The following is a 24,977-nucleotide window of genomic DNA, read 5'->3' as shown; positions in this document are numbered from 1 at the left end:
CATGTCAGAGGCGCAGGTGCCTCTCCAGTTCAGGCCGCGCTCGGGGTGCAGCTGCTGTCACCTTGAGACTGTCCCTGCAGGACCCCCATGAGGCCTCTGGCCAACTTCCAGTCTTCTCAGATGCAACATCCACGAAGCCCTGGGGGACCACAGCCGTCCACACCCAGGCCAGGCCACAGGACAGATCCCTCGGCAGATGCTCCCCATTTCTAACCCACTAGCACATGAGCAAGTCAAACGTGGCTGCTGACACCATGGAGCGTGAGTGGTCTCAACAGCAGGAATAACCGAAGCCCAGGATGCAAAGCTGCCTGAATACCTGTGAGATGCCAGGAGGGGGACAGGAAGTGGTAAGGACCCAAATAGCCACCGTGGGGCACGGGAGAGGATGGTCTGGAGCCTCAGCAGCTCTGGTTGGAAGACAAAGGCTGCCTTCTTGAAGCTCCTCTTCCTTCCTAAATCTTCCCTCCTCCACCTTCCTAAGGGCTTGCACTTGGAAAGCATGGCAATCCCCACTGGTAAAGCTGGTCTGCGGCGCCAATGGGGAATGGCATCCGACCAGTGCAGCCCGATGCTCTGCCTCCAATCCACACCTCCAGGAGGCTGTTTTCCCAACTTCACTGCTGACAACCCCCTTCTGACAGTATTTTCCTGAAGGCATTCTCAAGGAGGCCTCCGACTTCTCAAGGCACCATTTCCTTAAAGCGCCTTTGCAAATCTCTCCTGACCCGCTGTGTGCTGATTTTACAGCTTCCTTTTAGAGGTAGTCTCATTTATGAATTTTCACCTGCACAGCTGTCACGATGCTTATATTCTTGGGGACTGTCTCTTTCATCCCCTTGCACTACCCTTGTATCCTCCCGTATGTAGAATAAAACACCTTTACTGATTGCCAAATTGGAACTTCCTGGCAGAAATGCTTAAAAAATTGTTTGTTTCAGTAAGTTAACAAAAGCTAGTCCGTGTAGGAGAAGAAAAACTGACATTACTCAACACTGACAAATAAAAACTGCTCCCAGCTCTGCGTTACTGCCTACAGCAATAAAAGCCTGCCAGGGGATTCAGCAAAAACACTTCCCGGTGCTCATCCATTTAACGCTAAAAACCTCAGTGCCATCAGCACTGCATTACTTTCAACTGCGAGACACGGAACTTGAGGCTCAGAAGACTGAGCAACCAGGCCAGGGCCACAGCAAGCACCACGCTGGCTAGAAAGCTGGATCTGCCCAACTCAAAGTCTGACTCAGCAGGCAAACTGCACCCTTCCAGCATCTCTGCAAAAGACAGGTGGTTTCAGAGACGTACACAGCCCTCCCAGCACCCTGCATTCAGCATACCTGTTTTTTAGGCTGAAAAACCGGATGGCAGCGAGAACTACAGTATTCTTCAAGACTAATCAACAATTCTACTGCTGCTTTTTCCTAGTTTAGAGAAAACAGTGGCTACTATCGTGTTTGGGTAGACTTAGTTTTCTTCTATTGAACTGTAGGCCAATTAGAGTCCCCATTTCTCATTATCTTTCTTCAAACAATTTTTTGCAGCTAGAAAAGTAAACGCTTCACTAAAATAGGTTTCACATGGCAAGGAAATCACAGCCAATAAAATGATTTTAAATGGAGGCCATTAACAATAATAGATCACAAATGCCACACCCACCCTCTGTGCACAAAACTGGAGATGAATAAGAAAAAAAGGATTCCAAACAATTGGAAATTTAACTAGGAAATAGTTACTTAAACACTAAAAAGCAATACAACTAAAAAACAATACAACTAAAAAAAATCACATAATCATTTAATTGCTAAGCACATACATATTTTTACAAGTATAAAATTACGTCATTTGAAGCTGATATAACCACATAACTTAAAAATCCAAGTCAGTCAACTGAAACCTATGAGAAACAAAGTCAGTGAATTGATAGTTGACAAATTAAAAAATCTGTAACTACCTACAATTCTTTTTTCTTTTTCTTTTTTTTTTTTTTTGAGACACAGTCTTACTCTTTTTGCCCAGGCTGGAGTGCACTGGTGCGATCTCAGCTCACTGCAACCTCTGCCTCCCAGGTTCAAGTGATTCTCCAGCTTCAAGCTGCTGAGTAGCTGGGATTACAGGCACCCACCACCACGTCTGGGTAATTTTTTTGTATTTTTATTAGAGACGGGGTTTCACCACGTTTGGCCACACTGGTCTTGAACTCCTGACCTCAGGTGAACCACCTGCCTCGGCCTCCCAAAGTGCTGGGATTACAGGTGTTAGCCACTGCACCCGGCCCGCTACCTACAATTCTTAAAAGCACAAAACAAACAACTCAAGTAGCTAGATGTTAACTATGGAAGAAATGTGCTGGCCTTCCCTTCACTCAGATGTGTGAGAGCCTGGAGTGCACTAGGGAGTGTGCTGGGCAGAACACGGGAGGCACACACATGTGCCTGCACGGGTGATGTCCCCACAGGGCAGACCCACACGCAGCATATGTGTGCCACTGCAGAGCAGCGTATGTATCCCACTGCAGAGCGGCATATGTGTGCCACTGCAGAGCAGTATATATATCCCACTACAGAGCGGCATATGTGTGCCACTGCAGAGCAGTGTATGTATCCCACTGCAGAGCAGCATATGTGTGCCACTGCAGAGCAGCGTATGTATCCCACTGCAGAGCGGCATATGTGTGCCACTGCAGAGCAGTATATGTATCCCACTACAGAGCGGCATATGTGTGCCACTGCAGAGCAGCGTATGTATCCCACTACAGAGTGGTGTATGTGTGCCACTGCAGAGCAGCCTACATATCCCACTGCAGAGCAGTGTATGTGTGCCACTGCAGAGCAGCGTATATATCCCACTGCAGAGTGGCGTATGTGTGCCACTGCAGAGCACCTGGCTTCTGTTCCAAGACATGAACCCATCTGAGGGCTTCTGAGGAGAGGATGACATGTTGGGGAAGGATCAGTCTGGCTGCTGTGTTATGACAAGGGGAAGGGCTCGCAGAAGTCGGTGGGCAGACCAGTCAGTACCAGCAACATTCCAAGGAGGGACCAAGGCGGTATGGCCAGGTGGTGGCACAGGAGGGACAGAAAGAAGCAGATGTGGAACATATTTCTTTTTTTTTCTTTTTCTTTTTTTGAGACGGAGTCTTGCTGTTTCATTCAGGCTGGAAAGCAGTGGCACAATCTCGGTTCACTATAACATCTGCCTTATGTGTTCAAGCTATTCTCAGGACTACAGGCACCCACCACCATGCCCAGCAAGTTTTTGTATTTTTAGTAGAGACAGGGTTTCACCATGTTGGCCAGGCTGGTCTCGAACTTCTGACCTCAGGTGATCCACCTGCCTTGACCTCCCAAAGTGCTGGGATTACAGTCATGAGCCACCGTGCCTGGACTGTGGAACATATTTCTAAAACCTGTTCCAAGGACGGAGTATGAAGAGAGGAGAGGAATCTGAGGCTTCCAACTTGAGCAGCCACCTGGGAGGCTGGAGATGCCACGTAGATGGAAGGACTTGAGGAATGAAGATGCAGAGACACTGTGTCCCTGAATAAGCTTCAATATTGTGAAAAATGTCAATTATCCCTAATTCAATCCATGAGGTGTTCTTATTTGTTTTTGGGGTTTTATGTTTGTCCAAGTTTACACAGAATAATAACTATTAATTTTTTTTTAAAGTAAAGCTAGACTCTGTACCTTACTCTTAAGATGAAATAAATTCCAGTTGGATCCAAAGACGTAAATGGAAAATAAAGAAAAAATAGGTAGGGCACGTTGGCTCATGCCTGTAATCCCAGCACTTTGGGAGGCTGAGGCGGGTGGAACATAAAGTCAGGAGTTCAAGACCAGTCTGACCAACATGATGATACCCCGCCTCTATTAAAAATACAAAAAAACTAGCCGGGCGTGGTGGCAGGCACCTGTAATCCCAGCTACTCGGGAGGCTGAGGCAGAGAACTGCTTGAACCCAGGAGGCAGAGGTTGCAGTGAGCTGAGATTGTGCTACTGCACTCCAGCCTGGGTGACAGAGTGAGACTTTGTCTCAAAAAAAAAAAAGAAAATAGAAGTACCAGGGAAAATGTACACCTATATTTTTAATTTTGAAAAGCAAAGATTCTTTTCAGAATGACTCCAAATGTGAATCCAGAGAAAAAAAATATCAAAACCTATGAACAAATAACAAAGCAATATATACACAAATAAGGCTAATGAACCAGTGGGAAAAATGAAACTGAAATAAATGGAGAAAATACATTAATAGGCAATTAATGAAATAATTATAAACATCTAGTAAACATAAAAAAAGAATGAAAATAAAAACATAATCTTGGCTGGATATGATGGCTCGCGCCTGTGGTCCCAGCTACTCAGGAGGCTGAGGCAAGAGGACGGCTTGAGCCCAGGAGGTCGAGGCTATCATAAGCCATGACTGCAGCACTGCACTCTAGCCTGGGCGACAGAGCGAGACCCTGTCTCATAAAAAATAAATAAATAAATAAAAGAAAAGAATTTTAAAAACCTTATTGATATCTTTTGTCTTAGAACTTTACTTTTTAAGAGTATTTACATAAGTGCCCAAATGAACAAAGATGTTCATTTCAGCATAATAATTAGGAATTTTCCACATCAGGAACATTACAACTCATCCATCAATGAAGGACTGCTTAGGTAAATAATAACATATTGATAAAATGGAATATCAAACAGCTGACAAAAAGAATAATACAGAACAAAGATGCCAAAAACACACTGTTAATGAAAAATGCTAGCTATAAAACACAACGTATCTTCCTACGAACTCACTTTGGTACACTCATAGCAAAAATGTGGTAGCAACACTACCTAATTATTAACAGTAGTTATTTCTGGGAGATGGAATTCTTGAGGGCTGTTACTTTTCACATTAGTTTTTCTATTTCTAGTAATTTTTCTTTGAACATTTAAACATTTTTAAAATAACTGTCAAATGTATAATTTGAAAAAAAGATTAAAATTTCAATAACAAATATTCTAACCTAAATTATTTACTTTGAAATAATAAAAGAATTAGTTTATTGATGATGCAAATATCCTACCCCATCGATGCAGCAAACATCTGTAAAAATTTCCTAATATTTGGTTAATCCTGTTTTATAATTTGCTCTTTGATTTTCAATACTTAGCTGCTGTTACATACAGCATATGTGTTTTTAAGAAACAAGTTAAATCATTTTAGCTAAGATTAATATTGATTGATCTGTGATAGAGAATATAAACTTATGTGTAATCCAGTCACTTTTTTTTCTGATGGAGGATACTGTAACTCAGATATACTAAAAGATGATTAATAGTTAATTACATTTGAAAAATAAACTATATCCTTTCATAGCTGAATGAGTTAATCTAATTAATGATTTTCTTCCCTGTAAATTACCTTAAAAACTGATGGTAGACCTTCATCAACAGATCTGAGTAACAGTACAACAGAAAATGCAAGCAACTAATTAGTTGTTTCTTTTGAAAATTCATGTAAGTTGATCTCCCCGTGGCTTAAATGATCTCTTATGCGGGGACCCTCCTGATGGTTCAGGAAATCCCAGAGAAATTCCTTTCAGAAATTAAACAGAGAAAATGTTTTTTTAGTATCCACAGCAGAGATCCGTGCCTGGTGTTGCTAACAGAAGGAAAGAGTGCATCCATCAAGTCCTCTGAAGCCCTGGGTGGGACCCTGCTGCGGAGAGCTGTTCTCCTACACCCACAGCTGGAGAGACTGTGGGGGAAGGCAGAGCTGCCCAGGTGGTACTGGAGTCTCATCAAATTCCAGTCTTTCTTGTTTTCACAAGGGGTGCCTCACAATATCGCAGTTGGTTGTACACCCCCTGCAGTACAAAGAATAATATTCTCTTCTCTTCCTTTAGCTCTTGAGAACAATATCACATGGCGGGGAACACGCCGTGCACTATTGGAAGTAATATCATTCTCTCTTATTCTGGATAGTAGGAACAATATCTCAGGCGGGATGGACAAGCCCTGTGATATTGAGAGTAATATCATCCTCTCCCAACGAAGATATTAGGAACCATATCACAGGGGGCGTGTACACTTCTTCAATATTGGTAGCGATATCATCCTCTCCTCCCTGGGTATAAGAAACAAGGTGACAGGCAAGGTGGAGACCCCCCACGTCTTGGGGAGTAATTTCCCTCCCTGGATATTAGGATCCACGGTGGACACACAGCATGTTTACGATTCTGAGAGTAATATCATCTCCCCCTCTAGACATTACGAACAGTATCAAAGACGGGTGTACACCCTCTGCAATATAGGGAGGAATATCATCCTCTTCTCGCCTGGATATTAGGAACAATATCAAAGGAGTGTTTATGACCCCTGCGATATTGGGAGTAATATCATCCTCTCCCAGGTGGAAATTAGGAACAGCATCACCGGGGGCGTGTACACCCCTGCGATATTGAAAGTCGTATCATCCTCTCCCCTCTTGGATCATGGGAACAACATCCCTGGGGGGTGTACACTTTCTGCAATATTGGGAGTAACATCATCTTCTGTGCCTTGGAATATTCAGGATAATATCACAGGGGGAGGGGGTGTGTACATCTTCTGCAACATTGGGAATATTATCCTCTCTACCCCTGCAAATTCGGAAAGATATCACAGAGTGGGTGTTCACCTCCTGCAATATGGGGATTAATACTGTCTTCTCCCCTTCGGGATATCAGGAAGACTATCACACAGGGGTGTACAGTGTCTGCGATACTGGGAGTAATATCAGCCTCTCGGCCTTGAGATATTGAGAAGAATGTCACAGGGTGGATGTACATCCCCTGCCATATTTGGAGTAATATCAACCGCTCCCCTCCATGGATATTTGGAACAATATCCCAGACTGGGTGTATGCCTCCTGCTCGACGGGGACTAATATCATCCTCTCCCTCCCAGGATATTAATTACAATATCACTGGGTGGGTGAACACAGCCTGCGAATTATTTTCATCCTCTCCCCCACCGGATACTAGGAACAATATCGCAGAAGAGCTGTACCCTCCCTGTGATATTGGGAGTAATATAATACACACTTTCCATGAATATTAGGAGCAGTGTCACCGGGTGGCTGTCCATTCATTGCTATGTTTGGAGTCATGTCATACTCTACCCCTGTTTATATTAGGATCAGTGTCACGCGGTGAGTGTACACCTACTGCGATATTAAAACTAAAATCATGCTCTCCGTCCCTGGATATTGGGAACAGCATCACAGGTAGGTGTACACCCCCTGCGGTATTAGGAGTAATAATATAATTAATTATTAAACATCAATGATCGATTTTAATAATTATCAATGATACTATTAATAGGAATCCATTTATTAATTATGGATAATTATTTTAAATATATGATTCTGCATACTTAAAATTAATTATTAACATTAATCACGTTTAACAATATTATTAGTTCTTAATATTAATTATTATTTTATTACCAGCATCACTTAGTATTGATTTAAGTAACATTATTGCTGATATCATTATTTTATTTTTAACAGTGATATTACTATTAATTATTAATACTAATCTTTAACATTTTTAACCAGTATTAATTTTTACTATCTTTATTGTGATTATTAACATCGATGATTACTCTTAATTTTTCTTATATTTATTAATATTAATAATTAATAGACTTGTTCCTGATATCCGGCGGGGAGAGGATATTACTCCCAATATCGAAGAAAGTGTACACCCCTCTATGATGTTATTCCTAATAGCCAGGGGGTAGAGGATGACATTATTGAAACTATCGTAGTGGGTGTACAACCCTTCGGTCATCTCGTTCCTTACATCCTGGGTGGGAGAGGATGATACGACTCCCAATATCGCAGGGGGCATAGACCTCCCCTGTGATATTGTCCCTAACATCCAAAGGTGGAAAGGATGACATTTCTTCCGATTTCGCAGGGGGTGTACACTACCCCTGTGATATGGTTCCTAATATCCAGGAGGCGAGAGGATGATATTATTTTCAATATTGCAGGAGGTGTACACTCCCTAGTGATATTGTTCTTAATATCCAGGGACGGAGAGGACTATATCACTCCCAATAGAGCAGGGGTTGTACACCCCTTCTGTGACATTGTTCCTAATAGCCAGCGGGGGAAAGGAAGATATTACCCCCAATATCACAAGGGGGTGTATACCTAATATCCTGGAAGGGAGACGATGATACTAGTGGCAATATCGCAGGGGGTGTACACACCCACTGTGATATTGTTCCGAATATCCAGAGAAAGAGAAAATGATATGACTCCCAATATCACAGGAGGTGTACATCCTCCTGTGATATTGTTTCTTATATTCAGGGGGAGAGGATGATATTACTCTCAATATCACAGGGGTTGTACACACCTCCTGCGGTATTGTTCTTAGTATCCCGAAGGGGAGAGCATAATATTACTCTCAATATGGCAGGGGGTGTACACCTCCTTTGTAATATTGTTCTGAATATCCATGATGGGAGAGGATAGGACTCCCAATATCACAAGAAGTGTACAGCCGAGGCCGGGCGCGGTGGCTCAAGCCTATAATCCCAGCACTTTGGGAGGCCGAGATGGGCGGATCACGAGGTCAGGAGATCGAGACCATCCTGGCTAACACGGTGAAACCGCGTCTCTACTAAAAAATGCAAAAAACTAGCTGGGCGAGGTGGTGGGCGCCTGTAGTCCCGGCTACTTGGGAGGCTGAGGCAGGAGAATGGCTTAAACCCGGGAGGTGGAGCTTACAGTGAGCTGAGATCCAGCCACTGCACTCCAGCCTGGGCGACAGAGCTAGACTCCGTCTCAAAAAAAAAAAAAAAAGTGTACAGCTGAGGATGATATTACTGCCCATATCACACGAGTTGTAAAACCACTTCAATATTTTGCCTACAATCCTGAGGGGAGAGGATGATATTACTCCCAATATCAAAGAAGGCGTACACCCCCCTGTGACACTATGCCCAATATCCACGTTGGAAGATGAAGACATTACACCCAATATCGCAGGGGATGTACACCCACCTTGGGATATTGTTCCTTATATTGAGAGGGGGAGAAGATGCTATTGCTCCCAATAACACAGGGGCTGTGGCAGTACACCCTTCCTGTGATATTGTTCTTAATATCCTAGGGAAGAGAGGAGGATACTACACCCAATATTGCAGGGTGTACACCTACCCAGTGATAATGTTCTTAATGTACTCCACCTCCCACCACCAGGGATATCAGTCCTAATATCCAGGGGAAGAGAGGATAACATTATGCCCAATATCGCAGGGGAGTGTACACACCCTCTGTGATGTTGTTCCTAGTATCCAAAGGTAGAGACGATAATATTACTGGCCATATCGCAGGGGGTGTACACCCTTCTGTGATACTGTTTTTGACATTCAGTAGGGGAGAGCACAACATTAATCCCAATATCGCAGAAGGTGTACAGACCCACTGTAGACCCTAATGTACAGGGGAAAGAGAAGACTATTGCTCTCAATATCACAGGGGCTGTAACCACCCTGCCCCCTGTATATTGTTCCTAATATGCAGAGGGGTGGAGGCTCATAGTACTCCCAATATACGAGAAGGTGCACACACACCTGTGATAGAGTTCCTAATATCCAGCGGGAAAGAGGCTGATTTTACTTTCGATATTGCAGTGGGTGTACAGCGCCCCCAAACCCGGGGTATCATTCCTAATATCCAGGCGGGAAGAAGATGACATGGCTGACAATATCGAAGTGGGTGGACACTTCTTCAGTGATATGGTTCCTCTTATCCAGGAGGTGAGTGGATATTATTCCCAATAAAGTAGGAACCGTTCAGTCACCCTGGGATTTTGTCCTTAATAACCAAAAGGGAGAGGTGATATTACTACCAATATTGCAAGGGGTGTACACCCCTCCTGTGATATTGTTTCTTATATCCAGGAAAGGAGAAGATGGTATTAGTACCAATATTGAAGGGATGGACAGCCCCCATGGGATATTGTTCTAAAGATGCAGGTTGAAAGAGGATGAGATTCCCTCCAATACAACAAGGGGTGTACACCCTGCCTGTGATATGAATCCGAAAACCTAGAAGAAGAGAGAATGACGTTGCTTCCAAAAACACACTGGGTGTACACCCATCCTGTGATATTGTTCCTGTCATCTAAAGGAAGAGATGATGAAACTACTACCCCTACTGGAGAAGGTACACACCCCCCCGTGATATTGTTCCTCATATCTTGGGGGAAGAGCATGATATTACTTCCAGTATGACACTGGCTTCACACCCAGTCTGTGATATTGCTCCTAATTTCCAGTAGGTAAAGTATGATGTTCCTGCCAAGAGAGTAGTGGGTGTACAGCCACCCTGTGATATGTCTCCGAATATTCAGGGAAAAATAGGAAGACATTACCCCAAATCTCCGAAAAAGTGTACACCCATTGTGTGATATGGTTCCTAATATCGGGAGGTGCAGAGGATGGTAATCTTTCTCCCATCGCAGGCTGTGTACACATAACCTGTGAAATTGTTCCTAATATCGTGAACAAAAGAGACTGCTAATAATGAACACACATTTCAGGGGGGAATAATTATTAAGATCCACATCGTAAAGGGGAGTAATAGCGATCCTCTCTCTCCCCCTCACTGTTACAATCCACATCGCAGGGGGTGAGAAACCCCCCACGATGTGGGGAGTAATAGCATCCCCCTCTCTCCCCCTGGCCTTATATAAGGAGGCTGGCCTTATATAAGTGCCTCCCAATGCCATCGCAGGCTTTAATGTATTCACTTAAAGTTTTTTCCTCATTTAGATCTGCCATTCTCTTAATAGTTCTAATTGCTGCCTGACATTCTGTATTAGCATTTTCATCAGCAAGCAGCTGAACGATCACTTTCTTGGCATGAGAATTGGAAATAGCCTTTTGAGCCGCATCCTGCAAACGGGCGATAGAATCAGGATAAGGCTCCCTTGGACCCTGTTGAAATGTGTGAAAAGAAGGATAAGCAGTAGCAGGGTCGTGAATTTTTTCCCAGGCTCTTAGGCATGTAGTTCTGAGCTGATCAACAGCCTCATCACCCATTACCATCTATTGATTTAGAGTACCCATGCCTGTCCGATTCCAAGCAATTGATCAGGTGTGATATTAACGGGACGCTGGGCTTGAGCATTTCTGCCCGATTTGTTGCTTCATCCGTCCACCAGGTTTTCAATTGGAGAAATTCAGAGGGGGACAGGGTGGATCGGGCTAATGCCTCCCAATCCATACGTATTCAACGTCTGTTATAAGCCACACATTGTAACAAGGAATGAACATAAGGGGAATTTGGCCCATATTGTCCAATTGCTTGCTTTAAGTCTTTTAATATTTTAAAAGGAAATGGCTCCCAGCATGCTTGAACAAGTTCTCTAGCCTCCTCAGCTGATGAAATAATTACCAGAAACTGCCAAGCATTCAAATCCCCCATTTCTTGTGCCTGGCGAATGGATGCCTGGATTGTCCCTGTGCCATAATTTGTATTTGGACCCGCTGGCAGCACTCCTCTACCATAATTAACAGGTGGGCAAGCCTAGATCATTCCCTCATCCTCATTGGCTGTTGGACAAGCCTGAAGCGTCCCTTCACCATAGTTACTGGCGGGGCCTGCAACAATGGGAGCCGCAAGGCGTGGGTCTCAGGCACCCCTTTCAAATATTCAAGAGGCTGGCCTGGGGGTGGCCATTCCAGACCTTCCCCTAAAGGCGCAGTAGGTGGCACTGTTTCTTTTATAAGTCTCTGGAGATGAACATACATACCTTCCCGTTTCTCGCCCTTTTTTAAAGGAGACTGTCATGGTTCACTTTGCTGATAATTAGACTCCTGATTATTCAACTTTCCTATGTCATCCTGAAAATCCTCCTTCTCCTCCTCAGTGTGGAAGGGCTCCAGGGCTGTTTTAATTGCAGACCACACAGACCAAGCAGAGACGGGAATATCGCGGCCCTCTTGTTGTGCTGGTTTTAAGTCTGATCCCACCTTGTCCCAATCTTCTACATTCATGATACCATATTCCGGGAACCAAGGAGAATACTTGTCTACCAGGTGGAACAAAGATGTGAGATTTTGGGTACTGACAATTACCCCTCCGCGGCGTAGTAACTGCTTTACAAGGCTTAAGTAATTAGCGAACTTACTCTCAGCTCGACCCACATTTTCCGGAGGTTTCCTTGGAATTCCCCGAGCGCCCTCCTTACCCTAGAGCTTGAAGTGAAAACCTACTCGGGAGTCCTTTGTCGGTCGTCCTCAGCTTTCCACGCTCTGGTGTTCCTTCACTGGATTATTTGTAGAGATTACGGGGAGCCCTGTGTTGGGCACCAGAGACAGCCTGGGCAACCGAGGAAGACCCCGGTTTCTACCAAAAAAAAAAAAAAAAAAATAGCAAGGTGTGGTGTCCCTTGCCTGTAATCTCAGCTACTCCATGAGAAGTCAGACGAAACCTGCCACCAGAGACTGATTTTCTTCTAAAATGCTTTCTCCAAAATATTTTTAAAACAGAAGGGGGAAATTGGAAAGGAAAATATTTTGGGCCCCGCAAATCACTAAGATAAAGGGAAAAGTCAATCTGGGAATTGCTTAGGGCAAACCTGCCTCCCATTCTATTCAAAGTCATCCGCTGCTCTCTGAGAAGAATGCATATCTTATTGCCTCCTTTGGAAAGGCTCATCAGAAACTCAGAAGAATGCAACCGTTCCTCTCTCACCTGCCTGTGACCTGGAAGCCCCCTCCTGGCTTCGAGTTGACCCACTTTTGCTTCAGATTGTACCGGATCAAACCAGTGTTCATCTTACATATGTTGATTGATGTCTCCTGTCTCCCTAAAATGTGTAAAACTGTCAGATACAGTTTTACAACTGTAAAGGTTTGGCATGTTAACGTTCTTGTGTTTTGTTCTCCAACTCAACTTTCTTGTTCTCCATGCCTCCTTGCCCTTAGTTACTGTAAACAACCTTCCCCCCGTCAGTTCTAATCAATAACTCACATCTGTTCCCTTGGTTACCTGCTCTGCACCCATTTCTCCCTTCCAAACCACACGTCCCACCGTTGTAACTCACGACTCCCTTCCCCCTTCCTTATTTGGGAAAGTGTTCACAAATAGCCAACGGGGTCAGTGTAGATCTTGAGGTCTGGCCCCAGCCCATGCCAGAGGTAAGGATTGCATTAGGAATAAAAACCCCTGCTTTTCTTTGTTCCGTGTGCTCTTGCGATTGTGATTGATGCGAGCAGCACGCTTCCACAGAGGTAAATTGCGTTGCTGAGAAAACTTTTGCTTAAGTGCTAGTTTCACTTTTCGTCACCGAGCATTTATCTCCAACAAAACCAAGCTGTGCTCTGACCACCTTACGCAACTGTCATCAGGACACCCTGAGGCTGTGTCATGCACAAGCATCCCCAACCTTGGCAAAATAAACTTTCTAAATACTCTTTTCCCCAAATGCTCAGGGAGACTGATTTGAATAATCATAAAACTCCGAGGCTGCACTCCAGCCTGGGCGACAGAGCAAGATTCTGTTTCAGAAATAATAAAATGAAATGAAATGAAATAAAATAAAATAAAAATCAAATCTCCGGTCTCCCGCACAGCCGACTCTGCGTGAGTTACTCCTTCTCTATTGCTATTCCCCCGGTCTTGAGAAATCGGCTCTGTCTAGGTAGCGGGCAAGGTGAACCCACTGGGCAGTTACAGAATTGCCATTATATTGCTTGCAATTTTATATCTTATTACGCAAAATAGCCATAATCTTGTATACAAGGTTAAATGCGAATGTGCTCCTTGCGTGGTCAGATCCCAGCGCAGGAAGGATGCACGCCCTACAAACCTCTAGGCCAAAACGGTCATTCTGGCCTCATCCAGCCTCACGTGAGATCGCAATCTCCTGTCACTCAGGGCCTGAGGGGGCGGGGCCTGAAGCCCCAGACAATCAGGGACGCTGGGGTGGGGACCTGTCAGTCAGGCGCACCGCCGGAAAGGAGAGGGCGGCTTCCGGGATCTGGCTGGCGGGCGCTTTGTCTCGCCTTCGCCACCGTAGGCTCTTCCTGTGAGTCTCCGCTGCTACTTCCTGGCTCTGGGAGGCCCGGTGCCTCTGCAGCAGGCTCGGCCACCCTGTGACCTGCGGGTGTTGGGACATCCCTAGCTGACGCCGGGACACCGGGGAAGCCGAGGAACGGTGAGTGGACTGCGCCTGGCTTCCGGAAGTGGGGAAGAGGGCTGGGTGAAACCTGCTGGAACCAGCCATGGGCTGCGGAACCTGCGGACCGAGTCGCCGGGCGCAGCCGGGCCTCAGTCCCCTTCTGTGCAGGGCCGGGCGGCGCGGGCAGCGGGACCCCTGCGTCCTGTCTGTACCTGCGGGCGCCACTTCCGCCGGCCGGAGCCCTCTCGGGAACCCCGCGCCTCCCCCACCCAGGTAGTGCGGTGACCACGGGAGGGTGATCCGGGAGAGCCCCGACTCGGTGTGCGGGGTTCCAGCGTGGGAGGAGCTGTGGTTCATGGAGCTTCCAGTCCCACCTTTCTCCCCCTAAAATTAACCTGAGGCTTTGTTAAAACGTTAAACGGCGCGTTTGAGCAAACGCGATTCATAAACGGGTACCGCAGTCATGGTTTGTGGTTTGGGGTCCACGGGAGGGGCGTAAATGAGAGGTTTTGATAAGGTGAATGAGGAAGCAAACCATACATATATACACACACACATATATATACATATATACACACACACACACACATATATATATATATATATATATATATTTTTTTTTTTTTTTTTTTTTTTCTTCTTCTTTTTTTTTGAGACGGAGTCTCACCCTGTCGCCAGGCTGGAGTGCAATGATGCAGTCTCAGCTCACTGCAACCTCTGACTCCTGGGTTCAAGCGATTCTCCGGCCTCAGCCTCCCAAGTAGCTGGGCTTATAGGCGCCACCACCACGTCCAGCTAATTTTTGTATGTTTAGTAGAGACAGGGTTTCGCCATGTTGGCTAGTTTGGTTTCGAACTCCTGACCTTAATTGATCACCCTCCTCGGCCTCCTAAAGCGCCGTGAGGCACCTTGGCCAAAATATTTTTCTGTTTCCAAACATTTTACATGAGAGGAAAGCGGAGAATAAATCATCTGACACTCTACTGTAAAAAAAATCTTTGTACCTCTCTTCTTTTCATCTTTCCTAAGTGTACATATTACCAAAATGTCTTTAGGTTGAGGTCCCCCCGTGAAAACTTGACAGGGTGTTGTGTCCTCAGCCACTCTCCTGTCTTTTCCTAGTCCTGGCATTTTAGAACTGTCTGGGGATGACCCAGGATACCCACAGTGGCCATGTCTATTGGAGGGTCTAGTGAGTATCAGCCCCCGGGGTCATCTCATCCCCAAGGACAGCCTGAGGTATGGGGTAGAGTCTCTCAGGGGAGCAGCTGGATGCTCTTGGCCTTAGAGGAATCTCCTGGTATAGTTTCATCTAAAATGGTGACCTCTTAGGGTCATTAAAATTTTAGGACATTAAAATTAATGGACAATACAATGTAATGTCATGAAAGTTAGGTCATTAAAATTATTCCTCCGGCCCGAGTTTTTATTCCTCGAAGACACATTGATGGTTTGCCAATTGGATGCTGATATTGAGAGGAAAAGGCAGAAATGATTTCTGCTCTCTAGCTTGTCTCAGACCTGTGAAGAGAGAAAAACCGTCCCAAAGGACAAGGAAAACCCACCCCAGAGAGGATGTGCAAGAACCTGAATATTAAAATGCACTTAAGGCACACAGGAGGACAAAGAGCACTGCCAGTGCCTCGTAGGTGGTCATTGAGTACTTTACTGAACAGGATGGGTGTCCTAAGGGATAGAATGGCCTGCCGTGACACTTAGAAAGGTCTGCGTTGGAGTCAGTACTGCCTCTCCCTGAGTTTGTTACCTTGAAAAGGCTTGTCCTCTTATTTGAGTTTCAGGTTTTCACTGACTGTAAGATACATTTTGTCAGTACAGCTTGAAAGATAAAAATACTATTTCCAAAGAGGTAGGGTAAAATGATGTATTTCATTTGCTAAAAATTCGTATTTATTTCTTCCCCAGAGTGAGTATAGTAAGTTTTAAAGTTCTGTTCTTTTTAAGGGTAATTTCAAATGGAATTGTAGGACTTAGCTTTGTAAATGCTACTGGTGAAATAAAAGTGTGTTAGATAAATTGATGATTTATAAAGATTCACCAAAATGTCAGTTCCCCTCTTGTAGCTTGGTGAAGAATTTATGACAGTGGACACATGTGTATCCTCTTATCTGGGTGTCTGAGTGTTGTTTTTTGTTTTTTGGAGATGCTGTCTTGCTCTGTAGCCTGGCTAGAGTGCAGTGGCGCCATCTCTGCTTACTGCAACCTCCGCCTCCCGAGTTCAAGTGATTCTCCTGTGTCAGCCTCCCGAGGAACTGGGATTATAGGCACCCACCACCACACCCAGCTAATTTTCATATTTTTAGTAAACACAGGGTTTTAGGCCTGGCACGGTGGCTTCTGCCTGTAATCCCAGTCCTTTGGGAGGCCAAGGTGGTTGGATCACGAGGTCAGGAGTTCCAGAGCAGCCTGGCCAACATGGTGAAACCCTGTCTCTACTAAAAATACGAAAAAATTAGCTGAGCGTGGTGGCAGGCACCTGTAATCCCAGCTACTCGGGAGGCTGAGGCAAGAGAATTGCTTGAACCCAGGAGATGGAGGTTGCAGTGAGCCAAGATCTTGCCACTGCACCCCAGCCCAAGGGACAATGCGAGACTCCGTCTCAAAAACAAATAAACAAACAACAAAAAGACGGGATTTTTGCCATGTTGGCCAGACTGGTCTCAACCTCCTAACCTCAGGTGATTCCCTGCCTCAGCCTCCCAAGGTGCTGGGATTACAGGCGTGAGCCACGACGCCTGGCCCACTCTATTTTCCTTTTATCCCCTAAATTTTAATATGTTTGAGTTTGTCTGTTCCTTTATCACTTTTTTCTTACATAAAAAAAATTCTGCCTAATCCTTCATTAAAAAAAAATCTTCCTGTGACTTCTGAAAGTATTCTGGTTTTATCTTTTGTATTTGAATATATAATAAGATGATTATTGTTCATGGAATAGAGAAGAATGCAATGCATTTTCCCAAGTAGATGCCAGCCTGGTTTGCCTCATATTTTAAAGTGCATGTAATTTCTTTTTCTATTCTATAGTGCCTACTCTATCATTCCTCAACTTTCCATATAGATGCTGGGTCATTAAGACTTTTTTTTTCCTTTGGTCTGCTTGCTCATCTCTTTGCTAACACTGTGCTGTCCTGAATATTTTTGCTTGAAAATCTTAGAAGTATGTTAGACAAGCCATCACTCTTTTTTTAGATGACTAAAAATGATTAGACATTGGTCATTTTTACTGCATATGAAAGAGTAGCTTTTCTTGCCTAAAACCACCTGATTTGGGAATTTATGTGGTTTCATAGGAATAGCATCTGGAAGTGGTGACATTAATGTCATTTTAAAAAGCATGTGTCCTATTTCCTCTTATTCCTTTCTGCCTTGATATTGTGCAATAGAAATTTGAAAAATTGTTGTATTAGTATTGTTAAATATCAATTATTGGTTTTATTTACTACTCAATTAAATTTAATAAGCCTATTCTCTCTTGGTGTAATCACGTGGAATGGGTTCACTTCCACAGTTAACAAGTGACAGCACATGTAAAATATTGTCTACCAGGGAAATTCATTGAACACTTAGTGTTCAGACTGTGTTTTTGTGTCTGGTTCCCTAAGCACCACTGCAGTGACACAAAATAATAGACTTTCAGCAGAAGAAGTTTTGGAAAATATACTGCATAAGCCATTTAGATGCAGTGAGTCATTCTTATTACTTGGGTTGGTGGAATCCCTCTCAAAATGTAAGTTCCTAATACAAACAAAGATTGAACTTTGCGAGCAGGTATTTTTAAGAATAAGTAGTCTCAGGACTGATAATATTAACTCACTTATGCACATCAGGTAGGACTTTAGTATGACAGATACTAGAAATGTACAAAGTGAAGTTAAAAGGTAACTCCTAGCAGCATATCGTAATCTCACTCCCTGGATTCTCTAATGAGATGGGTGTTTCTACTTTGCTGTTGCCTTTTTGAATAGTTCAATTCTAGCATTAGTACTGCTGTGTGGGAGGGAGTATGTGTGAACAGAGTAAGAGTTGTGACAATCAAGTCATAGAATAAATGCTTGGAAATTTTAGAATCATGTAAACAGCTTATGAATTGAGTATACATTCCCAGTGCTCTCAGTCTCACTCATCCTTCTATCCACATATGTGGAATGTTTTAGGACTCCATGGCTTTTGAGGATGTGGCTGTGAACTTTACCCAGCAGGAATGGGCTTTGCTAGATTCTTCTCAGAAGTATCTCTACAGAGAAGTGATGCAGGAAACCTGCAGGAACCTGGCTTCTGTAGCTAAGAATGACAACACATTTCACTTAATTACAGAAGTATTTCCCTATCATCAGTGCTATTTGTGATTTGGAATGGGGCAAGGGAATGATTTGGTGAATAAATCAGGCATGGGCACTGTGTACAATGAACATGAAATCTAGTAATGTTTCTATAGTTTGAAATAATTCATGATAATTTTGTGCATCTGCATTTTAGGAAAAAATGGAAAGACCAGAATATTGAAGATCACTTCAAAAAACGGGAAAGATAGAAGATAATTTGCACCGAGAAGAGGAAATAAAGTCCTCTGAAGGAATCTTAGCATGTCATGAATTTAAAAACAAGCAATCAAAGCAAATAAGAGTCACTTGAAATTCATTTCCTTTTAGAAAAATTTCACCCAAAATGTAACATATGTCAGTGTAGCAGTCAGTGTTTGGAAAACAGTTTACTTGAAAATAGTACTACAAAATTGTATATATGAATGTTACTATTTTGGTCATAGCCATGTAGGTGGTAGCTGTGTTTTCAGTAGTAGCCCATTTACTTTCAAATAATTCAGTCATGGCACAAAAACAAAAACAAAACAAAACAAAAATGCATTTTCCCTAGTATTGGTAGCAGTGTAAGTTGAAGACCTATGAATGAGTAGAAAGTTATTAAACCAACCAATAGTAATGTGCTTGTCATTTTTTTTTACAGAAATCATATGGTACAGAGACTGTGTGAAAGCAAAGAAGGTAGTCAGTAGATACAAGCTGTCAGCCACATTCCAAATCTTGATCGGAATGAGAACATTTCTACTGGATTAAAACAATGTGAATGCAGTATTTGTGGAAAAGTCTTTGTACATCATTCCCTCCTTAATAGGCACATCCTAGCTCACTCAGGATACAAACCATATGGAGAGAAGCAATATAAATGTGAACAGTGTGGGAAACTCTTTGTTTCTGTTCCAGGTGTTAGAAGACACAGGATAATGCACAGTGGAAATCCAGCTTATAAATGTACGATATGTGGGAAAGCTTTTCATTTTCTCAATTCAGTTGAAAGACATCAGAGAACTCACACAGGAGAAAAACCCTATAAATGTAAACAATGTGGTAAAGCGTTCACTGTTTCCGGTTCTTGTCTAATACATGGACGAACTCACACTGGAGAGAAACCCTACGAATGTAAGGAATGTGGGAAAACACTCAGATTTTCTTGTTTTAAGATGCATGAAAGGACTCACACTGGAGAGAGATGTACCAAATGTGATAAAGCCTTCAGCTGTTCCACTTCCCTTCATGACCATGGAAGCATTCATACTGGAGAGAGACCCTATGAATGTAAACAATGTGGCAAAGCCTTTAGTTGTTTGAGTTCCCTTTGTAACCATAGAAGTACTCATACTGGAGAGAAACCCTATGAATGTAAACAATGTGACCAAGCCTTCAGTCGCCTCAGTTCCCTTCACCTCCACGAAAGAATTCATACTGGAGAAAAACCCTATGAATGTAAGAGATGCGGTAAAGCCTACACTCGTTCCAGTTACCTTATGCGCCACTAAAGAAGTCATGATATAGAGGTTGGGTGTAGTGACTCAGCCTATAATCCCAGCACTTTGGGAGGCCAAGGTGTGTGTATTGCTTGAGCCCAGGAGTTCATAACCAGCCTGGATTAAAACAATGTGAAACAACCTGGGCATCGTGATGAAACCCTGTCTCTACAAAAAATAAAATAAAGCCGGGCCCGGTGGCTCATGCCAGCTACTCGGGAGGCTGAGGCAGGAGAATGGCGTGAACCTGGGAGGCGGAGCTTGCAGTGAGCCGAGATCGCACCACTGCGCTCCAGCTTGGGCGACAGAAGCAGACTCCGTCTCAAAACAAAAACAAAGAAAATAATTAGCTGGGCATGGTGGCACATTTCAGTTGCCTTAGTTCTTTTTCAAGGACATAAAAGGCCACAGGGGCTTGGGGGGAAGCCCTGTGCATGCGGATCACGAGGTCAGGAGATCGAGACCATCCTGGCCAACATGGTGAAACCTCGTCTCTACTAAAAATACAAAAATAGCTGGGTGTGGTAGCATATGCTTGTAATCCCAGCTACTCAGGAGGCTGAGGCAGGAGAATCACTTGAACCCAGGAGGCGGAGGTTGCAGGGAGCTGAGATGGTGCCACTGCACTCCAGCCTGGCGACAGAGTGAGACTCCATCTCAAAAATAAATAAATAAATAAATAAAGCCCCTTGAATGTAAGAAATGTGGTAAAACATTTACTCTTTCCCATTCCCTCATAAACATGAAAGAGCTCACACTGCAGAGAAACCTAAAGAATGTAGGAAATGTGGTCAAGACTTCAGATTTTCCTGAAGATTTGGGAGGGGTCAGAGTGGAGAAAAGGTTTTGAATTTAAATTTATGGTAAGGCCTTCTGTTGTATTAGTTCCATTTGAAGACATCAGCTCATTCCTGAGAAAAACCCTATGAATGTCCAGAATGTTTGAGTGTTTCATTTCTCTCATACCCACTCAAGGACATATGAAAATGCACGCTGTAGCTGGCTGGACCTTGTAAATACAAGAACGTACACAGGATTAAAACTCTAATAGTTTAGAAACTGCAAGAATATTTTCAGTTTTAACATTTACTTGAAAAGCCGTGTGAAAACTCCCACAGGAAAGAAGTTCTATAAGTGAAGCTTTTCTAATTTGGAAAGCCTGATGCAAATTAATTATCGTGCAGTGCTTGAAAAAAATCTATGAAATGTTACACAAGTTACAAGTATATTGTTTTTATCAGTGGCCCATTCTTAAAGAGTCTTGAGTATGCATTTCACCTTATTTTGCGGGGAAACCTTGAGGTGAGAGTTCTGTAAATGTTCTTTAAGCAGTAGTACTTGAATTTCATAGATGATATTTTCTTCAGTTTGTTGGTAGAATTTTTGTCTATTCATTTGATAATGTGCTGGATTCATGGTTGAATTTGGATGTTTTTCTAATATGTAGGTAAGTTTAATTTTTTTATTTCATTATTATTTCTTTTTGAGATGGAACCTCACTCTGTTGCCCAGGCTAGAGTGCAGTGGTTCGATCTCGGCTCACTGCAACCTCCGCCCCCTGGGTTTAAGCGATTCTCCTGCCTTAGCCTTCCGAGTAGCTGGGACTACAGGTGAACACCACTACATCCAGCTAATTCTTTGTATTTTTAGTAGAGACAGGGTTTCACCATGTTGGCTAGGCTGGTCTTGAACTCCTGACCTCATGATTTGCCCGCCTCGGCCTCCCAAAGTGCTGGGATTACAGGCATGAGCCACTGCGCCCGGTCAGGTAAGTTTCATTTGTATGTATTGTCCTGTGATTAATGGACCAGTGAATAATGATTGTGAATTCTTGGGATTGTCTTACTAGCCTCATTTGGCAAATTTTGATTATCCCTTGTCCATTATACACATCCCACCTATTTTTATTAAATGAAAAACTACTCTTGATGTAAAGATATTTATTTTTTGCTAATAATGAGTTGGTATTAATTCCTAAGTACATACAGTTTACCCAGGAGACGGAGCTTGCAGTGCGCCGAGATCACACCACCGCATTCCAGCAAGGGTGACAGAGCGAGATTCTGTGTCAAAAAAAAAAAAAAAAAAAAAAAAAGGAATATCCTCACTTTTTAAATGCTATACCACTCTCTACGCTCAAGTTAATCCCTGTTTGGGCCTCTGAGAGCTTACACCATCCTCCTGTATGTAATTAATAACTGATATCTGGCTTATCTGTTTAGTAATAGATGTTATATGTTTAACGGTGCCAGTAAACGTAGGGTGCTAATTCCTTCCTCACCAGTGGGGTGCATGAGACGCTATTGAAACAATTGGCAACACGAATGGAATGGACCAGCCCTCATGCAGGACACCAGCTCAACTTGACCTACCTGCTGTGGGCTGACTGTTCCGTAACACATTAGCAGTCACCTGGGTCAGAACCGTGAGCTGACGATGGGCGTTCCTTTTGGTCTGCACAGTGTTTTGTGGTCTTCAGGTGTTGTCATCTTCTTCCACACTAAAATGCTCTCATCTCCTAGACATCAATGTTTAACTGCACCCCAGCATGACCTTTGGCCTGTGCTTAGCAGGCAGTTTTGAGGCCCTGGCTTATGAATGCACAAAAGCACAGCACGTAAGCCAACACATAAGTCCTAATTAGCAAGAATCAGGCTGTATGTCTGTAGTCCCTGCATCTGCTCTGGTCACCATCTCTGTGTGCTTAGGGCAGCCATGTGAACATTATTAATTATTTTACACTCCAAGACAATAGTTATTATGTAAGCAGAAGTAGTGGCCTTGTTTGTTTCTTGTGCTGCTGCTCCCCTTGCTGCTGTACCATACACCCTCCTGATGAGGTGTACATCTATGGTGTCTCATGGTTCAGGCACTGCTGAGTAAAGAAAATGGGAAGAAATAGTTTGATATTAGCCCCTACCGAAGCATATGAAGAAGCGTCTCAGCTGCTTTCATTGAAAAATTCCTGACCAGTGTGTGGGCTTTTCTTATCACTGCTGCTTATCAGTATGTCAAAAGTCTCATCTTCGGACTGCAAGTCTTGACGGCCTTAGTTATAGTGGCCTTACTGCATGTGGAGCTAACCCCAGGAAGATGGAGTGACACTCTCTGGAGGATTAGGTGGTCTCCTCCAATGTGGGTTGATGGGCTTCTGAACTCTTTCCTTTAACCATGCAGAGAGTCTACACTGCCAGTGATCATGTGCCACAACTCTATAGATGTAGAAATTCAAAATATTCTGAAATAGTTTCCATTGAAAGGAAATAGAAAAGCGGTCTGGTCCCACGCTCCAGTTAAGAGAACTAGTAGATGGCTCACAAGAACACTCTGTCGCTACTGTCTGTGCCTCTGTCATAGCAAATATCCTGATCCTTCAGTTTTAAGGGTGCAGGGCCATTTTCTTCCCTTTCTTACTGGTAGTTCTCAAGATAACTGTATGGTATGCTGGGAAGGCAATATCCTGATAATCAAGTGACATTGGTCAGAACAGCCCAGCCTCTGTTATAGGCCCTGCTCGAAACGGAATTGCCTTTAACGCTTGTGTCCAGCAAACCACATCCTGGGAGAAAACCCAATGTGGGCTTATTTCTGGGGTCCCTCAGTTGTAGTGCAAGTGAAGCATTTATAGTCAAAACTCCATCCATCTGCTCTGGGTAGCCTTCCTGATCTTGTGGTAGTGGTTCATATTGAATCCTAGACTTCTGTTGTCTTTTGTTTGCTATTTGTAAGTAATAAATTCACTTCATGGAATTTATCTATGAATGTATTTGGCCTCATTGTGCTCAGAAAAGTTGGTAGCCATTGCACAGTGAACCCGCTTCATAATTGGTGAAAACACCTATGGCCCCCTTGTGCCACAGCAAGGAGGTTCATTCAGCCAAACATGAACTTCATGTTTATAAAACCCTATAGCACAATTATTACCATGTGGGAGGCCTTTAACAATGGTGATGCTGATTTGAAAAACTCTGAAGGAAGAAATTTACCCAAATGGGTTGGGTACATGGGAGTTCCTCCTAATTCCAAGAAACCCTTACTCCCCTCCACCTAAAAAGAGTGGAGAGGCCGGGTGCGGTGGCTCAGGCCTGTAATCCGAGCACTTTGGGAGGCCGAGGTGGGCAGATCACAAGGTCAGGGGTTCAAGACCAGCCTGACTAACATGGGGAAGGGCCATCTCTACTAAAAATACAAAAATTAGCTGGGCGTGGTGGCAGGCACCTGTAATCCCAGCTACTCGGGAGGCTGAGGCAGGAGAATCGCTTGAACCTGGGAGGCGGAGGTTACAGTGAGTCGAGACAATGCCACTGCACTCCAGCCTAGGTGACAGGGCAAGACTCCGTCTCGGGGGGGGGGGCGGAAAAGTGGATAAGAACTGAAACAGGTTAAAAATTTCAACTAATTGGAAATGCAAGTTTACAAAAATAATATTTAAAATAAAAGGTTAAATGAGTGCTCATTGAATTTTATGCCTCCACAAAATAGGTTGTGAGTTAACTTCCACATTTATTGAAAGCCACCAAAGTTGGGAAGCCTCCGTGTCTGAAATTCACAGGTGGCTCAAATAAGAATTATACCTCGGGATACCCCAAAGTTTAAATATGGTATCCCCTATGATATTATGAGGAATTACTGTACATAAATCAGGTTGTCTTCCTTTAACTCTGAAAATCATATTATCTTGCCTAAATTCTCCATAACGCATTGCTCCGCAGTATCCTATAATGGACATGGCTTTTCTGACCAATGAGCACTAAAATTAAGTGTGTGAGACTCACCTATGTTCTTATCAAAATGGAAATCCCTGAATCCCACCAGTTAGAATAACATGACAGAATGTCAGATTTATGGAATATATAAGTTTTCTGTAAGGTTATTAGGTATTGATTCCATTTTATTAATAGATATCAATATATACAGATTACCTATTTCTCCTGTGTTTTAGTATTAATAGATTGTGTCTTTTAATTCATCCAGTTGGTCTAAGTT

General features: G+C 43.5%; 1 pseudogene; it reads left to right on the top strand.

The window, feature by feature from the left end:
* The window catches only part of LOC107127701 (uncharacterized), a 34,382-nt pseudogene extending 13,688 nt beyond the window's left edge, over positions 1-20,694 (top strand).
* Positions 20,695-24,977: the final 4,283 nt, after the last annotated feature.

The sequence above is a fragment of the Macaca fascicularis genome, chromosome 16 (genome assembly GCF_037993035.2).
Source record: "Macaca fascicularis isolate 582-1 chromosome 16, T2T-MFA8v1.1".
NCBI lineage: Eukaryota > Metazoa > Chordata > Mammalia > Primates > Cercopithecidae > Macaca > Macaca fascicularis.
This window is presented reverse-complemented; position numbering and strand designations above follow the sequence as displayed.